Consider the following 19,442-nt stretch of genomic DNA (forward strand, 5'->3'; position numbering starts at 1 on the left):
CTTGGTGGTTTTTTCTTTCTCTGGAGGAGCCAAGTCCTGGCAGGTTCCAACTTTATTTTGTCCCTTTTAGGTTTGGAGCTGATGATTATGGCTGTCCCCTTTGGAGCACTTAAGCCCGGGCTGAATCTCATAAACAGTGGGGTGCTAAATTCAGGCAGTCTAAGGCCTGAATAGAGAGAGATGAGTACCTTCAGAAGGCAATTCAGCTCATTTGAGGTCTGAATCTCTGCAAAAGCCTCCTCTGCCTCACTGAGGGAAGGGGGCCAAGGCAGTGATGTTCAGATAATGGCCCTGCTGTGGTAGGAATCCATTCCTTCACATACCAGGTCTGTGGTTTCTCTTCCCCAGTCCTCAAGGTGTGCTTAATAAACTTCCCATCTTTCACGGAAGTGGTATGGGTTTGAAGTAATCAGTCTTTGTGAAATAGTTTGAGATCTTCAGCAAAGACTGGGACCAGCTTGTCAGCTGCCAGGCATTGGCATAGCTCCGTTAAAGTCAGTACAGACCAGCTGAGGATTCTGGACCCACAAATGCAATTATTGTTATAATAATAGCATCAAACAAGTAATCATTATTTTTACTCTCTCTTTTCATTTCAAAATGAGAAAATGATTTCCTCTTGGATCAGTGAAAGTAATTTACATTATGCACAATAATGGTCTACATGGAAATATAATTATTATTCATTTTTATGGCACCGTCTGGGCACTAGAAGCTTTACAGACACATGTGAGGAAAGGTCCCTGCCTTGAAGAGCTTACAGGGTGAATAGCAAGTATAGCTGCTAGTGCTTAACAAGAGTCACAAATGTAACTTGCAATATTACCAGCAGTGACCTGTTCAGCACAGGACTTCCACAAACTCTTCTTCAGTTGATTTCTACTCACAGATCAGAATTCATCTGTGATTGGCACTGTACGGCCTAAGGGTAGGATAAGTCAAAGGATTGACTAGTGTGGATGGATCAAGAAAGAAATCAGGAAGAGGCTAGTATTATAAATTAGCTATCCAGCTGTTTTCAGGCAGGTAAAGGAGATTTCCAGGCTTCACTTGGGAACACAAAGTGGTCTCGAAGCCTGTGTTTCCTGTGGAGTTACTCCCAGGCTTTGCATCAGATTCCGGACTGAACGTTTTAATGAGTTTGAGTAGGAGCTAGATGTGAAGAGACCAGGCTTTTGAATTGTGTGGATATAAAAATTGAGCGACTTGTAATGTTGTTTAAGCTTATATATGGTGTAACCTTGCTGAGTTCAGACTTTTATGTGAAGTACCAAAAGGGTCAGTACAGGACACTTAAGTCATGTGACTTCTTATTTTTAGAGATGATTAGAGGATTCCTCCAAGGGATGAACTATTTATAGCATGTCTATAATTGGCTTCTCTTTTTCTTCATTTTGTTCTTTTTTTTTTTTTTTTTTTTCTGTTTTGGTGGTAATAAACTGAAATTTCACAATAAATGAGAATCAGTTTAGTAGAAAAAGTTACCTAAAAAGATTTCACACTAGTGTGTGGTTGACTCTGAGGTCATATCTTGAATACTTCCCACATATTTTGTTTTCAAGCTACTGTTCTGTTGCTGTTCTATTATTAGAGAGTAAGTGGGATGCTTATTTAAAACAATTTTACAAAGCTGAACGGCACTGCAAACTTTAACTTGGATTTGGTTGAATGAGTCATGGGCACTCATTTTTACTTCATACTGCAGCTTTTGCTTGTCCTTCAGATGTACTCTTACAGTTATGTTGGTGGAGTCTGAGCATTTTTCTTTGAGTTGGTGCTATTCGCTGCCTTCTTAATGGCGAATTTTGGATTCCATGCTCTCTGAATTTCAGTGGTCTTCTGTTCTTGAAACTCAGCCTGTTTGTAGTTGGCTTTGTTTTTTATAATGGAACTTTTTGATTCAGGAGCAGTTGATTCAGGTGCAGTTTAAATATCTTTTGGGAGAAAAAGCGATAGAAGTCATGTATGTATTGACTAAAATGAAGCAAATTCCCTGAAACTATATTCATCCCATTGACCCTTTTGGGGGAGATGAACAGACAAACCCGAAAAATTACATTTCCATGGCAAATTTTGGGTTCTTCAGAAATATACAGCCACAAGGCATAGTGGTGACTAGGGTCCTTGTCATGGGTTGTTCTGTAAACTTGGCAGGAGGATGACTGGTCAGTCTTGAAGACGAGTCTCACAGCTGCCAGGGGCATCAGTTATCAGAGTAACTGAAGAATGTTTTCCTCAGTCAGGCAGTGTACCTGGAGCTGTACCTGGCTAAAGGAGGGACATCTACTGGTTATGAATATTTCAATTGGACTTCTGTGTAGAAACGGAGTGTTACCAGAGGGGACTGGGGACATCTTGAGCCAGCATGTGAAGAAAAAATAATCTGTTTTCAAGCTAATAGTACCTGGTAGGAAAAAAAAATACACTCATGAAAAATAGCAGCTTGTTGCCTACAGAGGTACACATTTGGGTAGCTGGAGATAAATTTAGGCACCTAATTATATTGACTTGGATGCCTACAGGCTTGCTTATGCACTTAAAACTTTGTGCCTGACACAGATGTTTAAATATGTAAATACAGATTCAGGTGGCTACCTTAAGGCATGGAAGTTCAGCAACTTGGCCTAAAGTATGTAAAACCCAAGCAAACAAGCAGAAGAGGAGTAAATGTAGTAAACAAAGCTGTTAGTGTGTATGCACCAGGAGAATAATAATGCTTTGCACAGCTACTGTGCCTCAAATTGCTTATGCTTTGGCATTCACTTGAATTGAGTTTAGTCACTCAATTGCATAAATAGCAACTTGGAGGTGCTGTCTGCTAGCAGCATACATGGAGCAGTACCTCAGCAATGAACTAGCTTTTTGGCAGTCTTAGAAGAAAAGATGTGCAAGTCTTCAGTGCAATATTTTGATAAGTCACTGGTTCTTATTAAAATAATAATTATGGTGATAATTATAACTAGTTGGCTCTGACTGAGCTGCTGAGTAGGGGGCGGCGGGAGGAGGATTATGAATATTCTTGTAAAACCATCTGAATCCTGCTCTTTTAGCTCTGTGCATACAGATGAGGATGTTTGTGTCTGTATTTCTGGCACATCATGTGCCAGTAATGGCAGTACCCGTGTGCTGTGTGGCAGCTCATAGGAGGCAGCTGGAAATGCCTGTGCATTCTGCCTTACAGGCTGATCATCATCCCTGTGGTCTTGTTTCTAATAACAGAAATATGATCAAAATAGGTGATAATATTTTACAGCAGTATAGTGATAAAGTGGTGTAAAAAGCTCATGGCTGTCTGGCTTTCTGTAGTTAACAATGTTTGTTGTGTCTGTGCCTTCTTAGCAAGATTGTGTCATCTTGCTCCCAAAAGCCCAGGTCAGGCCCTGTTAATATTGAAACCAAACCAAAGTTTCCATTAGTAGGTAGCACTTAGCTATGATGACACATTCTTGAGCATTTCTAATCTAATTCGGTATTAAACTTTTACAGTAGCCGGGCTGCCACTGCACTACCTCCTGTGCTAAGTGACTGCAAATGATTAATGACTATTTATGAGACAAAGATGGTCTCAAACACCCTCATTTTCCAGACTCTGAACAGTGATTTCCCCTGCTCACCCCCAAGGCCCAGTTATAAAATATTTTTCTTTTTGGTTTCTTTTGAAGCTGATTTTTCTCACCCCTGGATATCTAAGAAAAGCAAACAGCACTGGCTATTGCCTGTCCGTTTGTACAAAGCTGCAGTGTACACCTGGAGTATGAGTTTGGGGTTAGTTGCTCCCCTTGCTTTGGGCTTCAGCAAAATGCCTCATGAAATGGGCAGGAGAGTTCAGGTTTTAAATTGCAAGACAAGTTTCTGTATGGGAAACAGCAGAAAGATAGAAGTCAGCTGTAAAACTCTGTGGGACCTATGGAAGCATCACCAGTTGAAAAATTGGATAAACCTAAATGCATTTATCATGCTTTGAGAGCACAGGCATTTTCTAGAAGTGAATTTCATAGTGTGTGCTCATTTTGAGAGGGAGTTGATGCAGAGAAAGAACATAGGTTTGCATAGCCCAGGTCTTCAGTTCTGTAGTTGTCTTGCAATCCATGGGTTTATGTACATATTTCACACAGTAGAATTCAACCCAAATGTATATTATGTGAAAGTTAGGCTATAAGGTGGGGTTTCTTTTTGTGTTTATACAGCCAAATATATAAGTAAAAAGTGCTTTACTTGATTTTTTTTTTTTTTTTTTTTTGACAAGTTGGACACAGTTACTTAAAGTAGTTTGTTTTTTGTCTGTTTTAGTACCATCACAAGTGTGTCAGACTGAACAACGATCTCATGCTGTCAGGATGTTATCTATAGGGTATTTCATTCTGTAGTTTAAGTCTTTCAGGGGATTTTCACTTTGTAGTTGCACTGATGTAAATTCACAGTAATTCTCATGTCAAGGACCTATGAATGAATGTAATTGCGGAGGAAAACAAGGGTCTTACAGGTCAAAATGTTCTTCAAGGACTCATTTCAGCAACTGATGGAGCATTTTGTTGCTTTTGAAGTGTCACTGTAATTTTGTAATGAGTGTTCAACAGTCACATACTATGTCCTAGATGCTTTCTGTTTGTGGAATGTGTGTTGCTTGGAAGGCGTAAGTGAAAGGAAGCCCTTGAATTTTATTCTGGCCTGGATTGAACTTCTGGGTTGTGTTCCAGTTTAGATACCAGCCCTAGCCAGGCTTTGATCTGAAGTCTGCCACCTAAACAAACCTCCTCAGGGCTTTGAAGCCTTTGGTAGTTAACGAGCAAGGTGTTGTTTGTTTTGCTTATTAGTAAATGTTTGTATATTGTTGTTAGTTTTAACATGGTCTTGTGTATTAAATTCTTCCTTCTTGAACAATTCAGTCCTGCAGAGAATAAGCTCTACTTTGAAGTCACTTGCAGTTATGGCATGGTAGCACAGTTGCTTAATATATTAATGGAATTGGAGAGAATACTACTTCAGGTCTCTAATAGACAGATTGGTAAATAGTAACTCCATTATGCAACGCTGTTTTTCCTTTGAATAATTTGGTATGATTTTGTTCTGTGCTCGCTGTCATTGGTAACCTGTTTTCCTCCTAAGTTATAGTTGTCCAGTTTGGAAGACTGCTTCTGGTTTACTTTAACACTTCTGCAGCATTCACCTGTTTTATGCTGCCTGAAGAGAGCAAAATGGATCCTCAAATGTTTAAATCTGTTGCTATGGTTAGGATGATAGTTCTGTAGCGATGTGGAGATGCTGTAGGTGTTTGAATTATCTCTTTAGTAGAGAGTTAGTGGTTTGGTGGTTTTTGGGTTTCCTCCCCTCCTTGTTTACTAGGGTAAAATGTACTCAGGGCTCGAGTTTTGCAATTCTTAGGCGAACAGAGGCATGCATCCTGGTGCAGCTGAGTTTCTGCATGTTTCTGCTGGCAGTGGTGAAATTATTTAACAATCACCGTCCATTTTTAGTGATTTTAGGGGTGATGAAACTTACAATTTAGGATTTTCTAAAGGCCCATATACAAAGGTTGTGCAATGTTAATGATTTCATCCCATGCTGAATTACTAAATGTTCTCAGGAGGACTCCATGCTGACTTTTGCATTATGCTTGATGCAGGGAAAGACTATGCTGATGGAAGGTTATATCATCTGTGTTGTATTATGCTTTACCTCTGGCACTCAGCTTTTAAGAAGTCATGTGCTTCAGTATGTGTTTACTTGTGAACTTTTGGGCCAGTTTGAAAGGAATGAGTGGGGTTTCTGAATGGGTGTAAGACGTCTGCTTTGTATTCAAGTGGATTACCTGTGTTAGAATTTAAATGTATTGAGTCCTACTTAAGGAGATAACCAATTTACTTGTACATGGTGGTCTGCCTGGGGATCAGCCAGTGTTAGGTTAAACTGCAAACATTTATATTGAAGGACTTTTGTATTCTGATCAGCTTGTACAGTGCGTCAGCTTCAGCTGTTGTTTAACAGTGTTTTTAGTGGCTGGACTCAATGATCTTAAGGGTCTTTTCCAACTTAAATGACCCAGTGAGTCTAACTTTGAAAAGTAAAACAAAATCTCAGAGTCTGGAAGAAAGATGTTGTGTCTAAGGCTGTGTGGCAGCAACTGGATGTAGATTTAACTCCCAGCTTTAGAAGACACTGCTTGTGTGGCCTCCTCATGGAGGAGAATATGAAGGTGGCTGTCTCTGCTTCCTGTTAGTTAATCAGAAGGACTAAATCACTGGATAGTGGGCCTGGTGTGTGTGTAGCTCTTCCTGGCGGACTACAAACACGCATACTGAAGCTGCACTGAATGGCAACGTTTGCCAAATATCCTTGTCAGATTCCCATTTTGGGGGGGGGGGGGGGGGGGCATGGAGGAAAGGTGACTATCTTTGATAGAACAGACAGCCAGAGAAGTTGAGGGTTTAAAGGGCATTCATAACTGGACAAGTGTCTCATGGGGAATACCATGCAGGCGGTGGTAGAATGTTGGTAGTGGCAGAGTCCCAGAGGATCAAATGTTGTGGTGATGTCAAGGCAGATAGAATCTTTGTGGTGTCCAGGGGTTGATAGCCCATACACCAGGACAGGTATATAAAGGGCTGCGTGGTGACAAGGTACAAGGGCCAGAGCAGCCTGGAGGCAACCAGGTGGGTAAGCAAGGGCTGAGGCGAGAGGGCAGGAGGAAGGCAGGGAGGGGAGGGCTGGGCTGCAGGGCCCAGGCAGGGAGGCCACATGCCCAAGGTGCGGCAGATGGTGGCTGCTCCTCCTTTGACTTCCAGAGCCAGAAGCTCCCACAAGGAGGGGACCAGAACACGGCACGCTCCTGACCTTGGCCATGCAGCCGGACATTTGCCACCTCATGCAAGGGCACAAAGTTAAGTCATGGAGCCTGGCAGAGCCCTGGGCAGGGGCTGCCCATGGTACACCAGTGTGGCTGCAGTGTAGTTTGTTCCCCTACCTTTTGCAGATATGGGCTCAGACAGGGAATAGACCAGCCCATGGTGCGCTCCCATCCTCAGTCACACAGCATGAGATTCACTTCTTTCTAGGAAGGACGCTGACACAAAGTTAAGTGTGGCAGAACCCCGGGCAGGGGTTGTGCATGGTGAAAAGAGGTGGCTGCTCTGCAGTTATGTTGCCTTTTACAGCCACAGGCGCGGAACAGGACCGGTTGAGACCACAGCGCACTCTGGTCCTCAGCCACTCAGAGACATTCACTACCTTCTATAAGGACACAGCAGATGCAGGCCCAGACAGCAAATGAGCTGGACCATGGCGCACTCCCGTCCTCAGTCACACAGCATGAGATTCGCTTCATTCTAGGAAGAACGCTGATACAAAGTTAAGTGATCAGTCAGAGCCCCGGGCAGGGGTGGCCCATGTGAACGAGAGTGGCTGCTGCCTTTGCTTGTTGTCCTTCCAATTGCAGCCGCAAGCCATGACCCGGAGTGGACCAGACCATGCTGCACTCCTGTCCTCAGACGCACAGAGGGAGAGACTGGCAGACGAGCTTGTTGACATGCTGTTGGGAAGAATGAGGACATTGACAGTGACAGGACACAGTTGAAAATGTAACTACTTGACCGACACAGGCCCAGATGGACAGGACCAGACCACTGTGTGCTCCCTGCCTTCTCTCAGCAGCTGCTCAACCAGAGATTTCTGTAGCCTTCAACAACAAGGAAGCCACTGACCTAAGGACAAGGAAGTACAGCCAGCCTCAGCCTGCACCTCACTGTGTTCCCTCAGGAGCTGGAGGCCATTGGCAAGGGGAGCTCCGTGCCACTCACCCTCTCTGTGAAATTGACCTGAAATAAATTTTTCTGATTCGTGAGCCATTGGCTGATTCTTCTGCTTTGTGTGGTCTTCGGGGCAAATGTCCTGGGCCTTTTGCTTTTTATCATATGATTATAGAATATTTTAGGTTAGAAGGGACCTTCTAGTCCAATCCCCCTGCCATCTGCAGGGACGCCTTCCACCTAGACCAGGTTGCTTAAAGCCCCATCCAACCTGGCCCTGAACACTGCTAGGGATTGGCCATTCGCAGCTTCTTTGGGTAACCTGTTCCAAAGGCCGCTTTAAGTATTGGAAAGCTCCCATGAGGTCTCCCTGGAGTCAACTTTGTGTTGACTTTCAGTCAAGACTGTACACTTGAAACAGCAAAAATGATGGAGATTCACCTAATCCATATCCTTAAGTAACTGAAAGAGACAGTGGAATTCTAGGTGTTAACAACAGGCATTAAGCATTTAGTGCAATGAGAGGTGTCCTTATGTATCACTCCTGGTTGATGTAAAGCGGCATGCATTTTTCCCAGGAAATAGGGTGTTGTTGGTTGTGATGTCCCAGAGGATAGAATGTTGGTGGGGGTGGTGTCCCAGCACATGGAATGTTGGTGGTGGCCATGTTGTAGCAGATAAAATATTTGTGGTGGCAGTGTCCCAGTGATAGAATGGTGGTGGTGGCTGTGTCCCATCAGATAGAATGGGAAGGGAAGGTGTATTTGAGGAAAAGCATGGTTTTTTTGCCACAGTATCTGTTTTGACTGTTGTACTGTGACTAAGAGCCTGTGTATCCGTGCTTTGCTGTGACAAATTCTCATTGCGATACCAGTGCAAAAGCAGCTGTTTTATACAGCTCCTGTGAGTTAGGTTGTTTGCCCACCATAACCCCATGCAAGTCTCCCAGAAGCAGACAAGTTGTTCTCCTTGTTGCAGTTTCAGAGTAAATTTGAGCCAAAAATTAAACACGACTGTTGACAAAACAGTTGCCAGTCCTTAACCTCCCCAGGTGAGTTGTGCTGGTGTCTTCCTGCCACAAGAGAAGAGGCAGTCTTGTTTCAGCTCTCTGATAGCCTCTGCATTGGTGGGATGGATGGTCCAGGTCCGGACAGTGATGGTAACCACTTACCAGTTAGATTTTGTTACTAGTGTTGTGCCTGGCTTGCCTGGCAGCAGCTGTTTCTGTTTTAGGGCTGTTTGGTGGGAGGGAACCCATGTTCTTTTTTCTGCTGTGTCTATAATCAGTTTAATTTTTTGTGAGCTGCACACATCTGTAGCCTAAAACATGTGCTCAGCCTGGAGGTAGTCGATGAAAAGTGAGGTTTCCCACAGCCTGGTGTTCTCTTGCCGTTAGCAGAAGCTTGTACTGGTGCAGTCTTGCACATTTTAATGATTCAGCACTTGATATTTATGAAGTCCTTTGGTTTGCACAAATGAACATAAATATGAGTATCTTCTGAACATACCTAATGTAATGCAAGCCTAATATTTCTTGTAGGATTTTCAGTCTCCTTAAGTAGTGCTTTCATGTATTTATGAAGGGAAAAAAAACCAACCCCAAAATCTTTCGCTATTCTGGCTGCTGTGTTGTGAGCAGTGAGTCCTCGAGAAGAAGCTTTTCTATTATCCCTAATGCTCTAAAGCTAGCTGAACAAACAAAATGAACATGGATGTTTCCTCACTGGTGATGCAGTTCGTAAGACTACACCACTAAAGACATTACTCAGCTGCAGTTTTTGTGTGCAGTGATCTGTTGACCAAACAATTCAGTCTTACTCCAGAAAACTTCTGCAAAGTTAAATGGGCTTGCTGAATAATGCTTTTTGTGTTAGCAGCTTATTAAGCACTTAATGAATTACCCAGATGTGTTTAAATTAGCCAAATGTCGCAAGGGCACTGTGATGTGCAGCTGAGTTTGTACCCTGTTCCTGGAGGAATGGGCTGAACAGTGAGAACAGGCATTGCCTGCAGTTCTGGGGCAGCTATTTGGCTCATACGTGAGTGAAAACACAATCAAAATCAGTGCTGTATAGAAGCCCTTTACAGATGTGTTAATTCTGGCTAAACTCAGGTTGTGCCAATTTTAACAGAAAATTCTTCACACAACAGAAGAGGAATAACTTTGAACTGGTTGCAGTCTGTATTTAGTAATGAGACAGCCCTTTGCTGCTATGCTGACTAGTCTGCCTCCTTGCCTTCTCTGTGCAATTGTTTTCCTTGTTCAGGCATTTTTTTCTGTGAGATTAAGAGCTTTAGTTTGTAGAACAGAGGATGAGGGTGTAGGTGGGATGAGGAAGGCAGAAGCAATGCACAATTCTTCAGTGAACCTGTGCCCCAGCGGTGTATGTGCCCTGGGAGCAGAGGGTGCTTCCAGGATGCCCTGATCTTAGGCAGCATTTCCAGCTCTCCTGGGAAATGAGATGAGGTCACGGTTTGTGTAGTAGAACAGATGTGTGTTGAGGCTTTAAGGCAGGCTTGAGCAGTCTGACCACTTACACCCTGCTTGTAGCTATAGGATCTGCTGTTGTGTTTAAAACCAGTAATTACGAAAAAGAAAGGCTACCTTGTTGGCACGTGTGCAGGGACTGATGTCTTCATAACTGGTTTAGACTGCATTTCAGGCAATTTAGAGGTGTCAGTTGCTATTGGAAGGAAGGTAACTTTAGTCACCTAGCTCATGAACTGTTAGAAATGACCCATGTGGGATGATATCTTAGAGCTGCTGATTTCTGTTACTACTCTATTAACTCTAGTCTTGGTGACTTTGTTGTTGCTCTTATCCCCAACTCTGTTTTCATTGAAAACTTAGTCTTTTATTCCCACATCAGGCTGAGCTTGCTGTAGCTTAAGGCAGTAACACATGGAAACATTCAGTTCCATGTCCAATTGCTGCAGTGTGGCATGGCTGCTCCCCAGGGCCCACATATGTGACTCATTGATTGTACAAGGTTGTCCAGCACTTTGCCAGAGTTGTATCAGAAATGACAGAGGCTTCAACTTCAGCCACCCCTCATCCCACACAGCATGCCTGATTCACCTGCAAGACAGCTCATCACTGGTGCAGAGATGAACTTTCTCTTGGATTGTCCCTCTGTGCACGATGGGAACTTGTTTTCATGTCCATGTGTGTAGTTCCTCTCTGCTGGCATCTTTTTTCTAAAGATCAGTTTTCCCTGCTCCCCCTTTCATTTTTTATTCTCACTGATGTGCATCTTCTGTTTCTCCCTTCCTTTTCTGAACAAAGATTTCTTGTTTCTAAGCATTTGAGTAACACAGTTTTGTTCCCTTTTTGCAGAGACAGACCAACTTTGATCAACAGTGAAAGTAATGGTTGTAGAAATTCACATTGTGCACTTCTTGCATACTCCATGGAGTGTCTTTGGAGCTGGTACTTAGCATATTGCTTCTGGAAGCACGTTTCTGGCATGTAGCTTTTATTTGTGCAGCCAGAGACCTTGGCAAATGCTTCATGCTCAATAGGAACCCACAGACCTTTTAGATACTGAATAGTATAAATCAGGACTTATCAACATGGGAAAGTGGTAGCAAAATAAGCAAAGGTGTATGTTTAACCCTTGCTAGTTTAGTTAATACTAAACTTTGGTTCTGCATGTACGGTGCTGTTCTGTAGGGTTGCTTGATCTACTCCCAGAGTTGTTGAAGTTCAGCTGATGGGTTTAAAGCCACCATATAGGAAACAGCTGAGGGTTAGTTACTCTGGGCAAGTCCTGAGTGCATGACTTGTTCCAAAATAGCAATATTTTTTATCATTTAGTCTTTGTGAATAAAGCAATGATTAATAGAAGTGTTTATCTTCAAAAAAGTTGCAATTTCTAAACATATTTTTCAAGAGTAATTTTAAACTAGTATTTGCATGTTATCCATGAGAGAAACTGTTTGTTTGAACTCTAAATCTGAGTAGAAAAATGACAGTTTTCGGTCTCCCGTGAATATGTTACTGTAGTTTCCTCTGATGACAGCTGGAGGGGTCAGCGGTGACAGGAACTGACACAAACTGGTACTATGAGACAATTTGTGGCTTATGTCGTGCTAAGGTGGGTTTACTTTGCTAGCTGCACCTGTAATGCAGCCTTTGCTTGCTTTGGCTGATTTATAATATCTGACTCTTCATTTTGCACTGATGGCTTTTTTTGCACCATGACTGACATTTCTGACATATGCAGAAAGTCAGTGCAGATCCTGTGCCAACCTTATGCAAAGGTCCTCATCAAACCAAGCTATGAGGTAAAAGCAGAACAATCAGTGCAAAGGAGTTTGTTACTGCTTTCCACTCCAAGGTGAAATTTTATCCTAAAATAGAAAATACACTGGGAAGTCCGCTTTGAAGCCTCTGTAAGCAGAAGTGGAAATATGCATAATGGGGCATATCTTTTTCAGCTGGTTAGAAAAATTAGGTTTGACAATAATGGTGTCTGGAGGAAAATGTGTTAAAGTCAGTATGACTGAAGTCTTAGGGTCCAAAGTAATGTGCTTTAGGAAATAGCTGCTGCATGCATGTTCTTTTAGTCAATCAAAGGGCCACCTGAGAAGGTATGATTATACTTCTGAGGCTGTGGAAAGTACAGGGTGAACTTGCTGCAGAAGCAGGATAAAACGTGCACTTTTCCTCCCCCCACCATTTCCCTGGAAATTGCTTCTTTTACATGCGTATGCCCTTTACCATACCAGCTGCTTTAGGGGAAGCATCTTTCTGTTTTGCTTTTCAATACTATTAGGTTGCCCAGGGAGGTTGTGAATGCTCCATCCCTGGCAGTGTTCAAGACCAGGTTGGACGAGGCCTTGGGTGATATGGTTTAGTGTGGGGTGTCCCTGCCCATGGCAGGGGGGTTGGAACTAGATGATCTTAAGGTCCTTTCCAACCCTAACTATTCTATGATTCTGTGATCCTATGATCCTAATAGGAAAAGGCTGGTGGTTACTGATATAGATGTTAAAAGAGCCACTGGAAACAGGGCATAGCACATTTCTTATATTTTGTGAATGTTGTAAATAAATTTCAGCTTTGTCTGGGTGTGCATCTTCTCAAAGAGTGGTGAGGTTTGTGCACTACAAGGGTGGCTCTTAAAGCAAGACCAGAGGTCTTCCAGAGGTAACTAGAAGTTAGTACAGGTATCACAGGGTAAAGTTCTGTGGCTGGCCGTAGGGGACACATCAGTGCAGGTGGTGTGTTGGAAAGTCAGAGGGCAGACAGAGACAGTGGAGTCTGGGCGTGATGTGAAATACTGTGCCCAAGTACACGTGTGTGTAATTTGTCCACACCACTGAGCAGAAACTTTACCTGGTGCTGTTTGTTAGCTATGCTCAAGGACACTGTGCTGCTTGATACTTCTAACTTTGACCTTTCCTAGATCACTTAGGATTAAACTAAAATGAGAATGTCCACTGTCCTTTAGTGTGCAGTGTCCAGTATGAATTCTCAACTTCTCTGAAGCTGGTGGAAAAAATCCCTATGACTTTGGAGGAGTTAAGATTTCGCCTTAAGGCTTTTGTCCTTTGAGTTATAAATTCCTGGCACAGCTGCAAGACCTGGGATATTTAGTAGTGATTAGTGGTCAGAGTCACCTGGAGCATTTCACCAGTTTGACATTTGTTTTCTAAGCTCTGGTTGATGTTTCCTTTAACATTTCTTACTCAAAATCAAGTTCAGTTTTGAGTCATATTGCCAAAGAGGCATTACAAATTCTGCCCTTATCTAAAGCTGTGTGCCATGACGTGACATTTATAAGATGGTAGATGCATGGGCATGTCTGGGGGTTCTTCTGCCAATGCAAAGCATTTATGGATTTTTCTCACTGCTTATGAAATGCACTTGTCCCAAATATGGCATAAGCAAATACCTTTAGAATAAATGTTTTTTGCTATGCCCCACTTATCAACAAACCAGCCAGCCTTACTTAGATATGCATAGGTACATACATGCATATATCCATATATATGTGTTTATATGTGCAGATTGCTCATGGCCTGTTCAAAAGCTTGAAGGAGGAGATTTCTTGTAGTGTGAAAGAGCTCAAATGGTTAATGCTTTCCCTGAAAAGCAGTAGAGAATCAGTCCCGGTTACTGTACAAAGAGACAGATGCAGGACTTCCATGCTGCATGAAGCAGGTTCAGATTCCCAGTGAATATTGTGCTTTGTTGCGTAGAGGAAGATGAGGACACGACATCTGTAGGGAGCGAATCTTGAGGAAAAACTGCAGCAGGTATTTGTATTTACACAGGGCTCAGGTGTTGGGGAGGATGGGCTGTGTGCAGTTGTGCTGCTCTGACAAACTAGCTGTTTGATTCTTAACAAAATTGTTGCTATTAGTCTTTTGCAGCGCATCCAAAACCTCCTGTCACATTTGATTTCAGGTTAAAGCTGCAAAGCCTTCAGGTTTTTTTTTTAAAGGAACACACTTAAATTTTCTTAGTTTTAGCTGAGGAGTGGTGTCTGCCTGCTACTTCTTTTGTTTCCTTGTTGTAACTTTTCTTCTTGGTGTTTTTTAACAAAACCTGCCAATTAAATTTTGTTTCATATTTGCAACATGACAGACTACATCCTTGGCACAAGTTCTGTGGAGCTGGAACAGAAAGCACAATAAAGGAAAGATCTGGAAAGGAAAGTAGCCTTTATCTAAAACAAATGTTGATAATCTGGTGACCTTTTTAACAGCATAGAAGTGTGATATCTTGTTATTTATTTGCAGTCTCCTTAGTTATTGATGTCATCAGTGGGATCCTACAGTGGGATTCTGCCCATCTCTTGCCATTTCTGTGTTTTTTCCTGCTCAGTGTGTGTTATCAGGAGTTCAGAGCATAAACAGTTTCTGCAAAGGAAAATGAAGTCTTGCTAATCTGCTAGAAGTTATCATTAAAATACATGATAAAGAGGTGAAGAATTATGAGGCTGCAGTGTAGTAATAAGTGTTTCCTTTCCAGGGCCATTGACAAGACATTGCTAGAGAAAATAAATTTTCAGGAAGTGAGGAGCAGCATCCCACCATGACTAGGACTTGCCTGAAAGATTATAAATAAATATTAGAAATAATCCATGTTTATTGTTGCAAAACATCTGTTGAGGGTTTTCTGAGGTCCAAAAACCTGGAATAAGTTTGGTAGGCACTACTGAGAGAGGGTCTGCACACACCTTGGTCTGTGTAACAGATCCTCTATCCTTATGTGCATGAGCCTACTCCAGAGAAACAGTGTACTTTTAAACATCTTACCATTTAAAAACAGCCCACTGTTGCTTCATGGCTTGCCTCCCACCAGGGTAGATGTGCATCCAGGAGCTGCTTTACCCTGAAGTGGTGGTTTCCTGCTGCTGGGAGAGGAAGTGGGCAGCAGAAGTATGGAAGAGGGAGAGTTTTACTGGGCAAGCAGGGAGGGTGGGGGGGAAATCCAGGGCAGAAAGGATGTAGCCTGTCTGTTGTAATGTGTCTGGTAATTTTATTCATGTATGCTTATGAAAACCTGGCGGATATTCGACTTGTGTTTATCCTTAGGGACTCAAGGGGAGGCTCTTGCTCCTCTCCCTCTCTCTCTGGTCTTGGGCCCTGAGAGTACCCATCCCCTGCCAGACATGTTCCCTAGCCCACATCCAGAGCCAGTGGGTAGCCAACATGTCGCCTTCCTCATCCAGTTATTGCATGTGAAGGATTGCTAGGTCTCTGCTTAAAATCCAGGTTTGAATCTAGAGCTGTAGAAGTTCAGGAGGAGAAGAAAACGAGTTTGACTTTCAGTTTACACTTTGTGTTCCTACACAGCAAAACCCCAGAAGGATGAACAAAGAAATAGTCTCATTCCTTCCACCTGGAGCTACTATTAACGTTTGCGTTGAATATGTCTTAAGTAGAGTTGATCCTTTATTTTTGTGATTCTTCTAACACAGACCACTAATTCTGTTCATCAACAAGATGGTAACTTTTTTTAAAAGCTGTATTAAAAAAATCTTTGTCAAAGAAATAACTGTTCCTCCTTTCTTGGCTTGATTTCCCCCTCACCCCTCCCCTCCGCTTTTAAGACATCTTAAGAAATCTTTTCCCTGTATGCATGAGTTGCTTCTCAATAGCAGATGGGTCATGTTGTTATTAAGAAGAGATTGAGCATCCTTTTAGTAACGAGTTCTTGGAACATGTTGAGGATACATGGTATATGGCAGAACTTAGTAACCTTAGTTGAGGTTATGACTAATCAGAAGTACCACCTCAGATGTAGGGCTGTGATGCCAGTTAAAACCACACAGGAACTGATGCACAAAGTATCTCTTGTTTATTTTTTATGCATCTGTATTTCCACTTGCCTGTTGGCATCTTTCTAGCTTAAAAAAAAATGAAAGGTCAGGTGTGACAGCAAAGTGTAACCTACAAAGGCATTACTGCCTTCTCTTTGAAAATAAAACGTGCTTGCAGTTAGACAAGCATAGTATTTTATGCCCCAAATTAATTCCTGTAGTAAACTCAGAGAAATACAGGATGACATAGCAGTGAGGTGCTGACCTTGTTAGTTTATCTTTGTCATTGGCAGTTTTTCAGAAACTACCACTGTATGCATTATTTATTCACAGCTTTAATATTCTTGCTGCCACCTTACAGTTGGTAGTGTTTTCTGGAGAGCTTTAAACAATACTTAAAATATTGTATGTTAGGGTGAAAACATACAGTGAATCAATCACTGTTCATCATAAAGCAGCCAAAGATGGATAAATTAATGCCATGTGTATACTCCCTAGTTTTATAATTTCAAATCAGTTCAGAGCCTGAATTTTTGATTACTAAAGCGTTGATAATTTACTAAACCTTGAATTTCTGAGTTTTAGCAATAATTTCAAATGAATGTTTAAAGTTGCAGTTTAGGCAGTCTATGGAAGCTGTCCAATACTTCTGCAGTAACTTTACCTCAGTTAAATTAAATGTAGAGTGGTCTTTGTGTTTAATTCTGGGAGAGAAGTGAACTTTACACTTAAGCCGTGTGTGTAAGACTATATACCTATGACTTTTGTTCTGCACAGCACAGAGTAGCTTCTCGCATTGTCCTCTGTCTCCTCCTGAGTTCAGAGGCTGTTACACTTCATTACTGAGAGTGGTAGAAAGGACCCAGACGGTTCTGGGAGACCTCTTGACTCTGCTGGATACAAGGGGACAGGACTCATGAGTTTTGCTCTTGCTGACCTTTTTTGTGACCTTCGCTGGCCTCTGTGCCTCCGTTTCTTTCTGCATTTAGTCTTTTGTCTCTATGGATCTTGTAAGTTTTCTTTGAAGCAGGAATGTTATTTTACTCTATGTTCAGCACTGAGAGGCCCCACTCACAGTGGGGGTATTTGGAAGGCTTTTGTGTTACATGTCATGACTGGTCTGTAATGGAAAAAAAGGCAAAGTAAACAAACCAAAAGAGGAGAGTGGATGTGTTTCTGATTTGAAGGCAGGTTGCTGCATAAATATCTGTTCTTCAGAAAACAGAAGTGTCACAAAAGAAATACTTGGGTATAGCTTTCCACATGTTTCAGTTCCCCCCCCCCCCCCCCCCTTTCTAAATTGGCAAGCAAACACCTCTTCCAAACCACTATTTTGCTATTTGGAAGTATGTAATTGGTCCTAGAATTTTTATGAAGGGAGGGTTGCTTGCCCAGTAACCCTCCCTATTGTCAGAGGCAAACTGCTTTCTTCTCATCCAAACTTCCCGTTGGTCGAGCTTTTCTTTGTAACTACCTTTACTGCAAGACTGTTAGAACTTTGTGGTCTCCTTTGAGTTTCACCTTTGCATGCTTCTTTCAGATTCTCTTCAGAGCTCTGTCATCCTATTTCTGTCTATCTTTATAGAAATATTCTACAGTATAATCTTTACTAAGAGTTTTGATTTAGTTAGCATTTCTTGTCTCCCTGAAGATTGATTTACAGACACTGACTGATGCATGTTGCTGTTTGCTGCTGCCAGAAATGCAGAGTCATGTTAGAAACTGTGTAGCGCTGTTGCCTGACTATAACAGTTAAGCCAATCCTTGAACTGTGGGGATGGTAAACCTTTTAAAAATTTAATTATATCTCATAGAGGCCTATTACTCTGTGATAAAATAAATTACTTCTTTGTAACATTTTCTGCCAAGACATTTTTTCTTTAGCTTTCTGATTATTCATCAACTTGTCGAACTCTTCCTATTGCCATTTAACCTTTTGTTTTAAATATCTCCTCAGTTTTGATTGATTTGCCAATTTTTTCCAATTTGGAAGAGAGCAAGTTTGGGAGCTCTGTAGCAGTTGCTACAATACCAACCCCTGAGAAATGCTGTGAGTTTGAATACTAATTCAAAGAAGAATTGGTCGGGGATGTTGTTTTTCTGTTAAATGCCGTTACATAAAATTCTCAGGGATCTCACATAAATGTTTAATTCCTTCAAACAAAGCCATGAGCAGATGCTTTACCCAACTCTTTTGAAATTGAAAAAGAATTAGTGCTCTCTTTGGAGTAAACCTGTAGGAGTTTAGAAAGTCCCTCTGTTAATGTGATTGATTTTTACTTCAAGGATAAATCTTTCCTTCAACACCCAAGTGCAGAGGTTCACATGCCTTGCACAGAATAATTAGGCGTGTGCATGATTTCAGAGTCTGCAGGAGGCAAAGGAACAGAGTGTTTCAAAAGAGAGCTGGTGTGGAGTCTGTCCGGGAGGAGCTTCTGGTAGGCTTTATTTCAAGTTTATGTTAGAAAAGTTTCTGTGGACAGAGGTGTGCAGCTCTTTTTCCTCTGGGACTCCTGATGCAGTGGCTTGATTTGCATTCAGCCAGGTTTTTGCAGATGTTGCATGGGATGTGATACTTCAGTCATCTTGAAAAATCACAATAATAAATATTGGCTCATTCGCAGTGTCTCAGAAATACCAAGCACTGTCAAAATTATATCATTACAAAGCCCAGTGGTGCAGAAGAGCACAGGAGAGCCCATCAGTATTCCTCCTGCATGGACCTGCCTTGGGCAGACCATGCTAATGGGCTCTGAATGAGCCCAACTGCCAGCCACTGTTGGATGGCATGGAGCTGCAAGTGCTGCTGCTTGTGACTTACAGCAGTGAGTGCCTAATGCTGTGCGATCGGGTCAGGAGGCACCTTAATGTGACATCCATCAGCAGCAGCTGTGGGGGATGGCCACTGATGCAGGGTGGTGTTCCCAGAACATGTGCTGCAGGGGAAAGGGATGTTAAAACAGTGTCTGCTCTGCTTGTGTGGGAGCAGAGAGAACAGAAGCTTTTAAAAAAAGTAAATTTGCTTTTTTCTGTCCAAATATTGTAGGCATAGCTGATGGAAAAATAAAAAATTAACTGGGCTTTGATAAGTATGCAGTTAGCTTCTGTCTCCATTTGTATCTTTGTATTTCACAGAAGTGGTTGATCAGGGTAATCTAGTTCAACATCCCTGCTCAAACAGAATCACCTAAAGCACATTGCTCAGGATTGTGTCCAGACAGCTCTTGAATATCTCAAGGGAAGAAGACTCTAAAGCCTCTCTGGGCAACCTATTCCAATGCTCAGTCATCCTCACAACAAAGAATTTCTTCCTCATGTTCAGGTGTGTTTTAGTTTAGGCCCATTGCTTCTTGTCCTATTGCCTCGTACCACTTAGAAGAGACAGGCCCTATCTTCTTGACACCTTCCCTTCAGATATTTAATA

The 19,442-nt window shown here is 42.2% G+C and overlaps 1 protein-coding gene and 1 long non-coding RNA gene across 4 annotated transcripts in view; both read left to right on the forward strand.

Annotated features, from left to right (window-relative positions):
• Positions 1-19,442, forward strand: part of XYLT1 (xylosyltransferase 1) — a 192,751-nt gene that overhangs the window by 7,104 nt on the left and 166,205 nt on the right. The window lies entirely within an intron of this gene.
• LOC133279981 (uncharacterized) lies at positions 6,510-7,837 on the forward strand. The gene is made up of 2 exons (XR_009747028.1): positions 6,510-6,650; positions 7,152-7,837. It is a non-coding gene; the product is annotated as an uncharacterized LOC133279981 (long non-coding RNA).

The sequence above is a fragment of the Pezoporus flaviventris genome, unplaced genomic scaffold (genome assembly GCF_033815535.1).
Source record: "Pezoporus flaviventris isolate CSIRO_AGI_PZ_B2104156 unplaced genomic scaffold, CSIRO_AGI_Pfla_v1 ptg000078l, whole genome shotgun sequence".
Taxonomy (NCBI): domain Eukaryota; kingdom Metazoa; phylum Chordata; class Aves; order Psittaciformes; family Psittacidae; genus Pezoporus; species Pezoporus flaviventris.